Here is an 18,060-nt window from a genome sequence, read left to right as displayed (position 1 = left end):
TTTCCCTAATATTCAAAAATTAGGAAGTAATGGGTAATAGGAAGAAATCTAGTAGAAGAAAGGGCCCTATGGAGGAGCAATTAAGGTGACCAATCAGAGGGGATGGGATGGGGAAAGATGGAATCTCTTTAAAACACATGATGTATGCAAACAAACATATCAAAGTTAATCACTAAATCAAGCATGGGATTGAGGGAGGCAGAGGGTGTAGGATGGGGATTGGATAAAGGGTAATTGAACAATGTGTTCTTGGATATCCTCACAAGTCTTGTATTCCATTGTAATGTTTGACTACAATGCACCTATAAAAATATATTAAAAAATATATAAAAAAAGTTTATATGCAAAAAGACCCCCAGAAGTCCAAAACATGTCATTTTTAAATCAATACATATATTGTTATAGTTAAATAAAGCACATCTTCCAGACAGTAGAATAAAGACATTGAGATGAAAAACTCTGCCACATCTTGTCTGAACAACATAAATAAATTTTTATTTTTAACCTTTAAAATCATCTTGTAGACTACATGTGGAAAACTTTTATAATTACTGAACAGTATGTATATATTCTCAAGTGAATTTGTAATCATCAAGGACAAAGCAAACAGGACGAAGAGAGGGTAGAAGTGGAGGAAAGTGTCAGAACACTGATGTCATTATTTTCAATGTGAGAAGTCAATAAATACTGTCAAGAAGTGGCAACCTAATATTGTTGAGAGTTACAAAAATTGCATGTGAAGAAACTAAGTAATTTGGGATAGAGTTTGGAGACTAATAGAGAAGTCAGTATTGTTAAATTCTTATCTACTACAATTTACAGATTGCTGATAACTTAAGAAAGATACATTAAAGAAGAACAATATAAGCATTTTACATGAATAAATGGAGAAAAATAAATAAATGACAAAAGCAGAGTGCTTTGGTTTGGATAAGTGTCTCCCAAGGCCCCCATATTAGAAGTTTGGTTCACAGACATTGTAGTGTGATTGGGAGAGAGTGGAATCTTTAAGAAAGGGGGGCAGTGGAAGTTAGGTCCCTGGGACCACAGCCTTGAAAGGGACGCTAGGATTCCTGCCCATCTCTTCCCCTCCCTTTGAAGTGAACAATTTCCTCTGCTGTAGGCTCCCACCACAATGGACTGTCATGCCACAGGCCCAAAGACAATGCAGTTTAGAAGCCAAGGGCTGAAACCATGGAAACCCTGAGTCAAAACAAACCTTTTCTCCTCATAAGTTAATTAGCTCAGATGTTTTGTCACAGAAATGAGAAGCTGCTACCCCAAGAAGTGAGACTGGCATAAAAACATTAGCAAAAGCCAAGATATTGCATTTCCTAGTAAGTGTTTTTATATTATTTCACCTTTTGAAACCAGACATTAAATAAAATACATATGGTTTGAGAGGCTGACTTTGGCTCTTCAAGATTTCTTTGGTGGACAATCAACACCATCATATTTGCATCCTGGGACTCATTTCTCAGTCACTCCAAACCTCTTTAGAGGCTATCTTTCACCTACTCGACAGAGTAATCTACATTCAAATTAGTGAGAGGAAAAAATTTTATTTTACTGCTGAATCACATATGCTCAGAAAGTATGTTATTTATTAACTTTTGCATTTATTAAAAATTAAGAAAACTCTTGATTTCTTAGAATGAAATACTTCAAAACTCTCAGAAACTAACCAGAATTGCTGTCCTTGTTGCTGTTTTGCTGCATTTAACCTTTAATGAGAAGAAAATATACATGTACACATCTCACTCCATTCCCAGTCTGGTGGGAATATGAAGTCCCTAAGCATGTCTAGTTATAGACTTACCACAATTTTCCATGACTCAATGAATTTCAGAGAGGGGTAAAGATGTAGATCTATGAGGCATGTTTCTTCTTTGTTGTTCTCAATATTTTTCTAATTTTGCATAATGTAGACATATTCTTTTCTTTTTTGTGTGGTACTGGGGTTCCTGGAAGCCCTTCTACCTCGGGGCTACACTCCCAGACCTGTTCTATACGTTTTATTTGGAAACAGGGTCTCTTAAGCCAGCGCAGCTAGCTTTGAACCTGTGTGATCCTGTCTCCGCCTCCCAAGTGCAGGGATTACAAGCGTGAGCCACCACGCCCAGCTAGACATATTATTTTCTAAGTCTGTTTAGAAACATATTGTGAATATTCTTACTTCAGTTTTTCTATCACTCCAATTTTTTTTCTGGTCTCAAAATATTCTCTCTCAGTGTATTTCACACTTTTCTTAACCAGTCCTTTATTGTTAGAGATCTCAGTTGTTTGTAGTTTCTGGCTATGGTCAATAATGCAGTGATGAATATCTTTATGCATACTCTGCACACTTCTCTAAGAATTTATTCTGAATAGAGCCTTAAATAAAAATTGCTGGATAAAAGACCATCCATTTTTTATCTTTCTTAAAATATATTACTTACATTTTTCTAGTTCACTAAGCTGTAGTTTGATCCACAACTGGCAAAAAAAAAATAAACCTGCGTATTCTTCTTTCAGGTTTTCCTTGTTAAATACAGCATTTGAGATTCGTACATAGAAAAGAACTGGAAGTATGTCAAAATGTTTGTGTAAGAATGAAATTAGAGGTGATTGCATCATGTTTGCCCATTGCAGAATTTCCCAAGCTTTCTTCAGTGAGCATATATTACTTCTTAAGTCACTCTGTGTTTAAAATCTAAAATGTCAAAATGAATGTATGCGGTCTATATGATATCAGTCAATGTAATTCCACATCTATCTGCTTTTTTTGTCTTAGTCTAACCTGCCCAGGTTTTTTGAGAAGCTTGTATTCAGTTCAGAATCAGCCCACCCATTCCGTCTAGCCAGCAGAAGGTTCTACAACCAAAGGGAACCAATTCATACTTTTGGTTTAGCTAGTCAGAGTCTCCACACCAAGATATAGAAACTGTCAGTTGTTAAGTTCTGGAGCTAAAAGTCAGGTGTGTGGTAGAGCAATACTGAAAATAGATGAAGGAAGCCCATCTTCAGTGGGGAAGTGGAGGGATGTGCTTAGAAAAGCAAAAACACAAGACCATGTGGCCTCAGAAAAACATAGAGAGATATTACAGTCCTGATTTCTGGTTCCCAAGTCAGACCCAAAAGCCTGGGGGCAATTTTGTCCATTCATATGAGATGTTTATGAGATGAGATAGCCAGTAAATGTGTGTGTGTGTGTGTGTATGTGTGTGTGTGTGTGTGTGTGTGTGTGTGTGTGTGTGTGTGTGTGTGTAAGAGAGAGAGTTCTGTGTGTATGTGTGTATATGTGTATTTGTGTGTGTGTTTAATCTTTGGAACCACAGACTGCATACAAGAACAATGTATGACAACTGCTTTTATATATTTAGTGTGAAAATAACAACATTTTAAACCTAAGGGTGAGATCTTGTCATTCGCAAAAAGATGGAAAGACCTGGAGAACATTATGTTAAGTGAGATCAGCCAGGCACAGAAAGAGAAGGGACATATTGAAACAGGGGTTTCTTCTGAGCCCCCCAAGATGAAACGGGGGGTTTCCTGAGAAGAAACCTGGTGTTTCATCAAAGATGAAATGGAGTTTCTTGAGAAGAAACTCAGCATCTCCTTACAGGGTTCTTGTCTATGGTGAGCGAAGAATGACACCCGCAGACCTCAGGAAGGGGAGTAAAAGGTTTATTGGAAGCCGCAGGGAATAAGAAAGATGGCTGAACACCCCAAAGGGGCTGTCGGGTTTCTGATGTCCAGCCGCTGCCTTCAGGACATTACTTGGGAGTAGCCCAAGCCTAATGCCTTCAATTACAGGCGGCTTTCTTCCAGAGTCCATGCGATCTTCCAGAAAGGAATAGGAAAAGTGGCAGAACACCACTTGGGCTGTCGGGTCTCTGGTGTCCAGTAGCTTCCTTTAGGTCACTACCCAAGTGTCGCCCGATCCAAGTGCCATCAGTTGCAAACTACTTTCTCCCAGAGTCCACGCGATTTGCCAGAAAAGAGGAGCAGGTCACCCCTAGGGGCCCTGGTCAGTCTTGATGTCCAGCAAAGGCCTTCAGGTCACTACCCGAGAGCAGCCCGGGCCATGTGCCATCAGTTGCACTCTGCCTTCTCTCAGGGTTAACACGACCTGTGAGAGAGAGAACAGCTCCCCAGAAGGGGAGGAGGTCCCTAGAGGGAAAAACCCAATTTGCTGGCTGACTAGGGCCTTTGCCCGATGTTTGTGAGTCCTCATTTTGGTTAGGGTGACTTTGGGATTCCGGGAATTCTGGGAAGCAGCTCTCAGGATTTACATAGGGTATTTGCAAGTTCTTGAAGAATCTCCTTTCAGTAAAGTGTCTGACTTGCTCTGGTGGAGGCTCCTGGGTTTGTTGATTAGTAAACCGATGGCTTTGTAAAGCTCTGGTCCTTCTTATCTCTGAGCCTTTGGAATTTCAGATATTCGTTACCCCTCAAGAAACCCAGGAAATTAACTTTTTCTACCGAGGCCTATCTGCCTATTTCCCTATCTGCCTATTTCCTTTCTATCTCCTCAATATGTTCTCTCTAATATGCCCAAACTAGGGAGTATTAGGAATACCAGAGGTGCTCCAGATAATGGAGGGGAAATCTCAGCAAAGCTAGAATGGAAGGAGAGGAGAGGAAGAAGGCTGAGGCTGATTAATGGAGGAGCTACATCCGAATACGTGTAAAAGTATGAATATAGCATGGTTAACCTGGACACTCATTGCAGAGGAGGGAGGGAAAGTGGGGGGGGGGGCAGCACCAAGCACAGTCTCTGAATGTATGCCATTTTCAATATGATCCACATAAAAATAAAAAATAAAAAAATAACCTGAAAGTACACACAAAGTTCAACCTTCATCATTGCTTGGCTAGATACTTTCTTCATTAATCTGGATAAACATTTATTTGTGGGGATATTTTATAAAAATAATTGTATCCTTATCTTTGAAAACCTTTTATGGATTGAACATTCTGGTGCCCTACATTTCTGTGAGGCCTAAGTTAGCCTTAGTTTAGCTGCTGCAGACCCTTTGAGATCTGATATGCACCTGCGATTCACATTCTTCATCCTTCAGAAGACACCTGTTTAGGCACCCTTCTTCTAACTATGTGTTCTCCTTTACTAGGTAGGCCCCCTAAACAGAATAGGTTCCCGTCCTTCTATTCTAAAAGATCTACTTTACATCTCCTCTCTCTCTCTCCTTTTCATACTTCTGAAGACCTGATTTCTGGGTTATTCATAAAAAGAACAGACAATGCTCACTCCATCGCCCACATCCTCTTCGGAGCACCACTTTTTAACTAAAGCTAATGGCTTATCATTAAAGGATGATGCTGGTGCCTCAGGAACATGGCATTTCATCTGCCTCAGCAGTACATCTATGGCAGAGGATAAAAGCTACAAAAATCAAATGCTTCTTCATTTCTCCAGAAAACTTTCCTTTCGCTAAATTAGAAACACCCATTCAGGGAAATCTTTTTTTTTTTTTTTTGTAAATTATTTTCTGCAGTGTAAATCTTTGTTTCCATATCACTATTCCAATTCTCAAACACAAGCTACTGGGTTAGAGGTTCTGATGAAGGTCTGATGTGAACCTCACAATTATTAAACTTCAATTACAAAATTTCCTGGTTTAAAGAGCTGACTAGATTTAAAAAGCTGACTAGATGTTGTTCTGTTAGGGGTCCTGAAAACTTGCTTTGAAGAAGCAAATAGTGTGTTGTGATGCTTCCCACATCCACATGAGCCATGGATTACAGCCTTGTGCACCTGCTGGCACTGGACCCTTCGCTCCTTAATGTGCCTGGGGATAAGTCAAGGGCAATGTGGATAAACGAGTGAACCTGCAAATAAGCTTTCCGTCTCTGGAATTTAAAAAAATATAAGATCTTTGAATCTGCTAAACCACAGAGAAAAAATTTTTATATGAGTGGATGCTTTTTAAAGACTATTTGTAGAGAAGCAGACTATTTTATTTTGCCTCTAATTGTTGGAAAGCTTTAGAAACCATTAACATTTTTCAAAAAGAGTCCAACCCCAAGGTAGCTCATTGTTGAAGTTAAAGTCTTCCCTCTTGAGATCTGAATGAACTTTTTAATCTAACCACTTGAGGGCAGGAGATAAAACCCGTATGTAAACTAATTGCAGACTAAACTAATGAAGCAAGTCCCCCCTCCTCTCCAGGTCAGGCCTGTCTGAGATAGGAGGAAAAGACCTCAATGAGGCCATTGTCTTCAAGGATTAGTCACGATAACATTTTCCTCTGAAGAAATATTCATAATTGTGAATTTCAAACACAAAGTCAAATAAGGGCTTCAGCCAATTTTAACTGTAGTCAATATTATCCATCCCTTAACCAAGTTAATTTAGCTTTTTGTTAACAGTAGCAATAATAGTAACAATAAAATGGACCGTAACCAGTTCTCCAATTTATCATTTTTTATTTCTCATTTAGACTCAAAAAGACTGGTTTGCTGACCCAGCGATGCATGATCACCCTCCAACTAGAACACTAGATGCTAACGTCCATGACTTGGGACTATCATTAAATGTAAGTCTGAAAACCACTACACAAGCATCTGGGGGGGAATTGGACCCTTTCATTCTGCCATACTGACAGTTTACAGCTGCCTTAACATCATACACTAAATATGGAATGTCTACTTGTTTCACCATAATTGAGATTTGCAAAGAGCTTTAAATTATAACCCCATAGGAGCAATCGCCGGCTTGTTGCTAGGTATTTGTTTCATTTTCAGCAAAGGCTGAAAAATTAGGGGTTCCAGCTGCTAAGGAAGAAGTAGTTAGGAGCCCCATAGGATTATGGCCCTGTGAACTTTGCCAGGTATTAACTGGCAAGAAAACGTCTGGCCCCAGTTTAGTTTGGAATAAAGTCCAAACCTCAGAGCTCCAGCTTCACTGTGCAAAAAAAAAAGAAGTTTCCATCCTCAGGAAGAACACTTGTGATGAAATGTTAAGTACTTTTTATTAGCAGTAAAGACCTTGTTGATGATAAGGTGATTAAGCAGTTTTCTGATTTACTGGTTTGCTGGAAAACAATGTTAACTAACAGAACAACAAGGGGTTTTTTGGTGGGTTATTTTTTGGGGGTGGGGTGCAGTACTGGGGATGGAACCCAGGGGCATTGTATTTCTGAGCTACATCCCCAGCCCTGTTTTTTAGGTTTTGAAACAGGGTCTAACTGAGTTGCAAAGGTCCTCTCTAGGTACCTGAGGCTGTCTGTGAACCACAATCCTATCTCTGCCTCCTGAATGCTAGGATTACCAACATGTCCCATGCCTGGCCAACAAGGTATTTTTTAAATATGGATACCAATGTTTCCTGCCCATCCATACTCCTTCATATATTAGATACATCAGATAGAAGAAGAAGATTAAACCTTAAAATGACACAATGTCTCATTTAACAGATAATACAAAGAATGATCAATTACTAGTAAGTGGATTGTTCAAATAACTGAAATTTGCCCCAATCAGTATCAGCTTTTTTAAAATGTATTAGGTAGAGACATAGATTAGAAATTATGTGTAATACAAATGCACATACATTTTACATCTAATTTATATGGATCAATATATGTACTTACCAATACATATATTTTCATTGCACATATGTAAGTATACAAATCTCTTTTTCCCCCATTTAAGACAGAAAGAAGGCATTGAACATGACTGCTTCCTGATAACAAAGGACTGCAATGAGAAACATGTGTCTATGTGACACTTGGCATCCTAAGGTAGCCATACGTTTTGCTTGGCTTTTTATAGTTTCAGGGTCTCCTTTTCATTTTCAGCTATTTGGTATCATTTCTGGTTGGTAATTCTAGTACTCTCTCAGAACCCCAAATCCTCCTGTTCTGATATCTTATTTCTACTCTGCTAAAGACAAATAGACTAAATGTCGAGTGTGTGTGTGTGTGTGTGTGTGTGTGTGTGTGTGTGTGTGTGTATGTTTGATTGTAAATCAATTTTGAAAGACTCTTCCAAGAATAAAGTGCAGGAGTTTCAGTGACTGAGCATCATAGCCACACTTTTGACTCTCAGAGTTCTATTTCTTTGCCTGGCTCTTAGCTAAATTCACAAGAGTTCAAGTGACATCCTTATAAATGAGAAATTAATGGGCCATGATATTATATAAAATCTTTGTAACCAAAGCCTGAAGGAAACAATTCAAGTTTCAAGACCAACTTCCCTCCATCCCTCAAATAGTGCAACATTGGTATGGCATGTAAATAAAATATTGTTGAGCCTAAAGTATCATTTGACACATAAAGAAGAAAGTATTAACTGGGGATCACAAATGTTTGGAGAGAGAAATAAGAAGCAGTCTATTAACAAACACTCTTCGTACATCTTCAAAGAATAATACCAGTCACAGGCTTCAAAGTCTCAGGTGGGGCTTGTTCACTTGTTCTCACCTGCCTGGGGCCCAGCAAGAGCTTCTACTTCTGAAGTTCAGAAAGGTGTTGTACCTTCCTATGTTTGTACATTTTCAGTTAATTCTGAACTGGAGTTGAAAACCATGAGGAATGACCCCTCTGCATTCTCATTCCCAGGGACGCCTTTCCACTCTTTATATTAATATTTTTCTCCTCTCTCTCCTTTCATCTTTATCTCTGACATCCATTTCATCTCTCTCTGTTTCTCTTTCCTCCTGCCCCTTGAAGCTAGCAGAGGCTCTTGAGCTTTGTTCAAGGAGCACTTCTGGTTTACTAAGGCACTGATTTATGTTCTAAATTGTCTTTGATCAAAATTAATACATCAAAATATTCTTTGCCTTTCCATAGCAATTGCTCCTTAGCAATCATCCCCCTGCCTCATGTTATGGTTAATTACTTTTCACCTGTCAACATTGTTGCCAGACTCACATCACGTTTCTTGAGGTCAAATATCTCTGATTCAAGTATTTTTGATATTATACTTAGTTAGACTGATGTTGTTTATACACAACAGGTACAATAATAACAATATACTCTATTTGCATGTGTTGGTTTTCAAGCACTTCATTATATATGCTCTTAAATTTAATGCTGTAAGTCAGTGCTTTCAGTGGAATCAGAATGGGAATTTTTATTTTATTTTGAGGATCCAGGGATGGAACCCAGGGGCATTCAATCTCCAAGCTACACCCCCTGTTCTATTTTTTTATTTTTTATTTTGAAACAGGGTCTCGCTAAATTGTGGAGGGCCTCACTAAGTAGCCAAGGATGTCCGCAAACCATGATCCTCCGGTGTCAGCCTACTGAATGCTGAGATTACAAGCATGCGCCACCACATCTGGCTCAGAGGCAGAAGGATCTCAGGTTTGAGGCCAGCCTGGGTGACTTAGAAAGGCCCTTAGCAAGTTGGCAAGATCCTCAAAAAGTTAGTGAGACCCTGTTTCAAAATAAAAATATTAAAAGGCCTAGGTGTGTAGTTCAGAGGTAAAATGACCCTGGGTTCATTCCCAGTAACACACACACACACACACACACACACACACACACACACACACACACGTTCTATGATCCATCTAAGATCATGTAATTAATCTTCCTAGGACCAGAATCAGTTCCCAAACAGTGCTTTTTCTGATACTTTTCTCTCAGTCATGGATGTTAATTGCAAAAGGTTTAGAGGACTGTTCTAGTTTTTCCTTTCCTCCCTTCCACCTCATACTATTATTTCTCCACAAAACAAAATTAAAAGCACCAATATTCCTTGGCACCATTCAAAGAGTCAGAAAACAACTTTCAATATAAATTTATGTTAAAAAAGTCCATTATGGCTTTAGCTTTACTTTACTTTACATGATTCTAATAAGTCTTCCAAATGTGGACAGCTTTCGCCATTTCCCTGCCCCAGTGGGGTGGCTTTCTTCACCGTGACGTCTCGTAGTCCCCTCATGTTGACACAGGCCTCGGACTTTTCTTCCATATCCAAGTGATTCTTGGTGCCCTGTGACAAGCACAGAAATGACTCAAGAAGAGTAGCATTGTTTAAATGTCACGAACGGGGACAAAGAAATGAAGCAGATTAAAACTTGCCTATGTGGCATGACTCCACAATCCAAGCGCAGATGGTTCTGGTGATGCAGGCAGCTCTCAGTAGCCAGAGTTTAAGATTTCTGCCCCAGGCAGGAGACTGACTTCAGCTGTTTCAACAATGTCTGACATTATCACTCCAAAATACTGGTGACTGTGTACTCACCTGGCTCTTTCATGCAACAGAACCTAACAGAACACGGAGAAAGGAAAACAAACCTGGAGGCTGGTGGAAAATATTGGCTATAGTTGATAGGAAGAGAATCTGGCCTATTGGGTAAGAAGTCAAGGTCAGGCTTGTAAGCCCCAGTGCACGTGTGAGGTGGAAGAAGTCACCAAGATCTTGAGATTAATCCTGTTTTGTTTGCCATTTACACATAGCATACATACACATCAACTTAATTCTTGTTATTTGCAAACTCATGGATTCTGTATTTGCAAATTTATCAATCTGCTAAAATTTACTTGGTATATCCCAAAAGTAACATTTGTGGTACTTTTGTAGACATGACCATGAGCAGAACAGCAAAAAAAAAGGTGAGTTACTCTTCCATGTTCCCAACTGAGGTGAAGAAGACCATGCACTTGGACTTCTGGTTTTTGCGTTACATTATATATAACATTAACTATTTAGTGCCATTGGTCATGATTTGGCTGTTTAAAATGGCCCCCAGCATAGTGCTGAAGGGATCTCTAGTGTTCTAACCATGGGAAGGTTGAATGGATGTAACTTACAGAGCAAATATGTGTGGTAGAGACACGCCGTGCCATCACGAGTTAGAATGCTATTGACAGCTCAGTGTTAGTAAATCACAATGTATATTAAATAATCACATAAAACAAGATTACATATTGATCAGAGGACAAAAAGTATTTGACTAGAAGTTCACAAGAGTCTAACTGTATTTTTCCTAGAAGCAATGATTCCAAATTTGCTAATCAGTATTCACAATGACTATATAATGACCTTATAGAGTATAACTACTGAGAATATATATATATATATATATATATATATATATATATATATATATATATATAGCTTGCTTTTTATTCAATTAGTCTTTTTATTCAATTAGTCTAGCGGACAAATAAATTGTGATATATATATATATATATATACCATTTAGATGGGCTCAACTAAGCTAATTAGCATATGTATTATCTCACATATCTGCCTTTCCCATGATTAGAATGTTTAAAAATCAATTCTTTAACAGTTTTAAAAAATGTGTTACATTAGCCAGGCATAGTGGCACATGCTTGTAATCCCAGCAGTGGAGAGGCTGAGACAGGAGGATCACAGGTTCATTGCCAGCCTCAGCTACTTAGTGAGGCTTCCACAACTTAGTGAAACCCTGTTTCAAAATAAAAAATAGGGCTGGGGGCATAGCTTGGAGGTACAATGTCCTGGATTCCATCCCCAGTACCACAAAAAATGTAACTAGTTGCAATATATACAAATTTCTTTATCTGACATTGTGTGGAGACATATATTCCTTCAAATACCCTTTTTGTTGGTGGGGGTATTATTAGGGATTAAACTCAGGCGCATTCTACCTTGAGCTATACTCCAAGCCCTTTTTAAGTTTTTATTTTGAAACAGAGTCTCGCTAGATGGCTGAAAATCTTACTAAGCTGCTGATGCTAGTCTCAAACCTATGATCCCCCAGTCTCAGCCTCCCAAGTACTGGGATTACATGGTTCTCTAAAGCCATGCCTGGCTTTAGAGAACCATAATTTTAGAGAAATAGCTGTATTGCCATTCCTATATTCAAACTGAAGATCCCAAAATAGAGCTGTGTCATGAAATTTAGGGCCAGGACATTCAGTTCTAGCAGGTGAGGGGTTGTAAAACACTCATCATGGGCAGTCTGAAAGTGGGCATAGAAGAAAGATCTGACCTTGAGCCATTTCATTACTGCTTCTTCCATTTATGCCAGGAATAATACTTGCTGGGAGCCTTGGAGACTGACTACCTGAAATAAAACAATAGATGTAAGTGCTCCCGCGCTCCCTTTCTCCAAACCAGGATCTAACCTCAGAATCTCCTTCTCCACATTTAACAATTATGGTGGCAATCTTGTTGCCTGCTCCCGGTTTAATTAAGGCATTGATTTTTCGGTCAAAATCTAAGAGATTATAGTTATATTTACCAGGGTTTGATTGTCACAATTATCACCCACAAATGCATATGTTATAACTGCTAGGTAAAACCTAGCACCAGACAGTTTGTGGTAATACAAAAGAGTTCAAGATAAGGCTAGTATCTTTGAAAAATCTTATAATGATAAAAGGGGGGAAAGCTTAGATAAAATCCTAATTTTAGACTTTAAAGACTCTAATTAATTTGATATTGAGCTAATTCAGAGTTTCTGTTAAAATAATGGAATCAGCAGTAATAGTCATGGCTCAGGCACAAAGTATTAGCATGTGAGCCTTATGGGACAAAATGTACTATTTTGTTTTTTATTTGTTTACTTTCAGTGTCAGTTATGAACAATGCACATAACTGGAGCTCAATATCTATCTCTTGAATTAAATGGAAGAGACAACTTGCTAATATCATCCTACCTAAAGCCCTGACTTTAATGATAAATTTGCATCCAGGCATGGGGACACACGCCTGTAATCCTAATACTCGGGAGGTTGAGACAGGAGGCTAGCAGTTTCAAGACCAACCTTAGCAACTTAGTGAGGCCCTTCACAACTTAGTGAAATCCTATTTCAAAATAAAAATAAAAGGGGTTGGAGAATTATCTCAGAGTTGTAGAATGCCTCTGAGCTCAATCCCCAGTTCCACAACAAAAAAGATTAATAATCTGCATGTCAATTTTTTGCATGGATTGTATTCCATAATGCCTTTTCTCAAGATGCTAACAAAACAAACAAACAAATGAGAAACATATCTATGGAACAAGTGTCCCTTGAACATGACATGAGTATGGCAGAAGGTATCAACATAGATGAAGAGAGAGAGAGCTAGAATGTTGGTGAATGGTGGAGGGAGGATTCCTGAGACAAGTTCCTAAGCTCTTTTAGGTCCTACTAATGTTGTGGTCTAGCCTCAGAGTAGTATATCAACTAAAACATCTAGTAAATACTGTGCATCGGATGTATGCATTCGCCTTCATTCTATACCAAAACCGATTTATATTAAAAATATTATAAACATAGAAGCCCACAAGTTCACAAGTTTCACTCATATTCACCAACTTTAAAGTCTTTTCTAATTCCTCACTCCTTTACTAAAAGAGGAAAATCAGGGTCCCAGAAACATAAGGAAATTATCCAATATGAAAGAGAGAGTGTGAAAAATACATTAGAAATGGCAGCCAACAATGGAAACTTAAAAGATTAACAAATGAAAACTTAACAGAATTATTACTGTAACTTAAAAGTAGATAGGGTATCTGTAAAGGAACAGGGTTCCTCAGAGAGGAGAAATATTTAGAGAAATAAAAGAAATATTTTAACTTCTTGGAAGTTAAAACTATGATGGAAGGAATAAAAAATTTACAATTTCACCTGTAGAGTTGGCAGAGATAACTGAGAAAATTCTCAGATAATAAACAAAAAGAAAGGATCTGAAAATTAAAGGATGGTCTTGGAAACTCCAGAAAGAATGCCTGAGGAAAAATTAAAGGGAGGAAACAATAAAATGAACAACATTTTCTAAATTCATTAAAGTAAAAGATAAAAGTTTTCAGAATTAATGGATTAACCTAATACCCAATAGATAATGAGCTAGCCTAATACCAAGTACAATGGAAAAAAATTGAGGACTCATCATCATTATACTAGCAACTAAAACTACTGGAATAAAAAACTTATCAGAATACAAAGAATCAGGAGTCAGGTAATACCAATGCCTCAATACCAATACTAGAAGCTAACCCCCAAAAAGTGCCTTCAAAATTCAGGGGACAGAATGATTTTTAAAATTATGTATCTAAAAAAATTATCAATTAAGGAGATAAAAACTAGACAAGTGTGGTGGCACAAGCTTGTAATTCCAGTACTTGGAAGGCTGAGATGGGAGGATCATGGATTCACGGACAGCCTCAGCTAGTTAATGAGGCCCCCTGCAACTGAGACCTCGTTTCCAAATAAAGAATAAAAAAATAGGGCTGGGGTGTAGCTCAGAAGTAGAATGCTCCTGGGTCCCACCCCCAGAACTTAAAAAAAAAAAAAAAAGGAAGGAAGGAAGGAAGGAAGGAAGGAAGGGAGAAGGAAGGAAGGAAGGAAGGAAGGAAGGAAGGAAGGAAGATAAAAGCTTTTAATTATGCAAAACCTCAAAAAAAAAAAATGACCTCGCCGGGCGTGGTGGCGCACGCTTGTAATCCCCGCGCTTGGGAGGCAGAGACAGGAGGATCGCGCAGGTTCGAAGCCAGCCACGCGCGCTGGCTTAGGAGACCCTGTTTCCAAATAAAAATGTAAAAATAGGTCTGGGAGTGTAGCCCGGAGGTAGAAGGGCTTCCAGGAACCCCAGTACCACCAAAAAAAAAAAAAAAAAAATGACCTCTGGTGCCCCTCTATACCAGAAGATACAGATATGCCCAAATGAAAGTATAAGCTAAGAAAGCAAAAAAGACAGGAAGGTGTGTGCACCAGCCCTAAAAGGGGACAAGGATGAGCAGTAAAACACCATGTCCCTGAATGCCCCATTTTTATTCCCAAAAAATTAACTAAATTAAGGAAACACTGAGAACAAGCTTGAGCCTGAAAGTCCAGAAACACATTATACTGAAGGACACTGGCTTTCTCTTATGCACACTGGGGTATGGGGTGAGCTAGTGTGATCTGTAGGAAGCTACTCTCTTGCATGTGCCCAGAACACCCATTCCTTGGAACGCTGGTCATTCAAGCAAACTGATCAAGCTGATGCCAGTGACGTCACTTCTTCTGCAGCCTGACAATCAAACTCCTCTCTCAGTACAGCCAGGCATGAAACTGAGGCCACAGTGAAAAGGATATATGTCATTTATCCAGCTGGCCACCACTAGACAAAACACCGTAAGGTTGCCGGGCATGGTGGCACACGCTTGTAATCCCCGCATTTGGGAGGTGGAGACAGGAGGATCGCGCAGGTTTGAAGCCAGCTGCACTGGCTTAAGAGACCCTGTTTCCAAATTTTAAAAAAAAGGTATAAAAATAGGTCTGGGAGTGTAGCCCAGAGGTAGAAGGGCTTCCAGGAATCCCAGTACCACAAAAAAAAAAAAAAAAAAAAAAACTGTAAGGTAAAGGAGGTGTTGCTTGGCAAAGCACCATGAGGGGCGGAGGTGCTATCTGTCACCTGTCGCCACTCAACTCTCCTTGGAGAAATCACTGATCTCTTGTAAGTGTTCTCCAATAAATCATATGTCTTGCATCTGTCTCCGGGCACTTTCTTTGGCCTGTTCGTAACCTACCCTACTGTCCTGCCTTAGCTGGCTGTGAAAACAGAGAAAAAGCAACAAAACTCAGAATCCACAAATAAACAAGGTGAGGCAAGGCCCAGGTGGCCCCTGTGCCTGGAAAGCACTAATCCAGACTGGACAAAGATGGTTCCCAAGAAGTTCCTTCTCCCAAAAAGCTAAAACTCATATATTACCTACTGTGTTTGATGCATTAAGACTTAAATATGACAGAGTTCATGGATAATTTTTTCATTCATAAAGTAAAGAAGTGGACTAGGAGATCTCTAAATTTTTTCAGCTCAAACAACCTATGATCTATAAACTCTAACCCCACATTTTTTTTTTTTTTTTGCAGTTGTAGGGATGGAACCTAGGGGAATTCTACCTCTGAATTACACCCCCAGACCTAATTTTTATTTATTTATTATTTTTTTTTTTTTTGTGTGTGTGTGTGTATGTGGTACTGAGGGTTGAAACCCAGTGGCTTTCTACCTCCGGGCTATACTCCCAGACCTATTTTATATTTTTATTTGGAAACAGGGTCTCATTAAGTTGCTGAAAGCCTCACTAAGTAGCTGAGGCTGGCTTCAAACCCGTGCGATCCTCCTGTCTCAACCTCCCAAGCGCGAGGATTACAAGTGTGTGCCGCCATGCCCAGCGTTATATTTTATTTTGAAACAGGGTCTCACTAAGTTGCGGAGGGCCTCACTAAGTAGCTGAGGCTGTCCGCGAACCTGCAGTCCTCCTGCCTCAGCTTCCCAAGTACTGGGATTACAAGCATGTGTCACCACACCCGAGCTAACCCAATTGTTTTTTTATGTGACCTCAAATTCTTGAAAGATTAAAATCTATACTGTAGAGCCAAAGTTGAGGATATGCAGTTTATGTGCTTGTCCTGGAAAAGAGCAAAGTGATAATATTCAGAGAATTATTTTAGTTGGCTGTTCACTCAAATACGCTGTGCTTCGTCTAGTCAAACTACAACCCACCTCCCCACCCTCTTTCATGTACAGATTTCTTTACAGTGATTTCATCACAGGTACTACTTGGGGCTCCCAGAGAGGAGGCTGTAAACAGGGGTGAAGAGATGCTGCTGATAATACTGGCATCTCCCAAAGACAAACACACTGGTCTGCAGACTAAAGGAGCGTAAGAATTAAGAAGTCACAGAAATGTAAGACTCTCATTAGCCAATGTATCCTTTCATTTTCTAATGACTAGACACACCTTAAATATCCACATGGTGTTCTAAGTAACTGGAAATAAAAGTATACTTCCCAAGAAATTTTTTTCAGCCCTTACACAAGTTCCAGAGATCATGTCTGGTCACTTACACATTTCATATCCAGTAGAAGTGTATTCCCAACTCAAAACAATGACTATAAAAGGAGGTGGTCATGAAATTATTTTTTTCTTCCTCTCTTTCTCCCTCTTCCTTTCTTCCCCTCTTTCTCTTTCTTTCCTTTTCTTCCCTTTCTTTCTTCTCTTTCCTCCTTTTCTTCCTAGTTTCTGTATCACTTCCATTCTTGTCGTGTCCTTGGCTGTATCTTTCCGGAGGCGCTCTGGCCCTATCCACTGCCACACTTCCTCCAGCTTTGCTCCCATCTTTGGTCAGTCTTTGTCCTCACATACCCTTTCCTCTGGATGATCTCCAATCCTACTCTTCCTTATGTCAAAACCACTGCGGGAGCACTGTCATTGTCTTAGGGACAAGGTCACCAGCCAGTGGCAGCCTGCTCGAATGTTTCAGAAAGTCAGGACAAAAATCAAGAGTCATGGGAATGATTGAATGGAAGAAATGACTTCCAATGTCCAAATAAATAATAAATGTTTAAGGTGATGAATATGCTAATGTCCTGTTCTGATCATTACACATTTTACGTATATTGAAATATCACACTGTACTCTGCAAATATGTACAATATTACTTATCAATTAAAACTTTAAAATGTTTTCTTAAATGCAAAAAAAAAACCTCACAAAAGTCAAGAGTCAGTTCTGAGCTTCCCACTTTAGTGCTGCCTCCAGAAATTACAGTGAAAATCACATGTTACCTGGCAAATCAGGAAACCCAGGAATATATAAGGCAGTCAAAAAGTAAAAGACTACATGTGCCTTGGCTCTGGGGACATATTCACCTAAAAGTATATTTGCAAAATGCTGTGTCCATGTTACAGCTGTAACTTTTAAAATCTGACTACACTGGAATTCATAATACCTCAGGGATACACCTCTTCGTTGAGTATTCACTATACTCAACTACACAGGCTGAAAGTGCACGTGTGGACAGTAGAGGGAACAATTCATTATACTAGAAGAAACTCATCCCTCTAGAACAATATAGCTTTGTACACAAAGCTTACATTAAAAAATGAAAGCTATGGGAGAGACTGCCAATTCAGCTGCCAAAAGGAGTCAGGAGTTAACAAAAATGACTGACTGTGTGTGGATGATAGGGAGGGGACCACAGGGAGAGACAGTGGGAGGGTTCTATCCCAGGGGTGCTGATGCCCCACTTCTGCCACCTGCTGCCACTCAATAACAGAAGCCTAACATCATCCCGTGTCCACATTAACTGTACAATTTCCCAGTTTTTAAAATATTAGAGGAGAGGGAAGTCTGCAAACTTT

The sequence above is a fragment of the Muscardinus avellanarius genome, assembly GCF_963383645.1.
Source record: "Muscardinus avellanarius genome assembly, chromosome: 4".
Lineage (NCBI taxonomy): Eukaryota > Metazoa > Chordata > Mammalia > Rodentia > Gliridae > Muscardinus > Muscardinus avellanarius.
Note: the sequence above shows the minus strand (reverse complement) of the source record.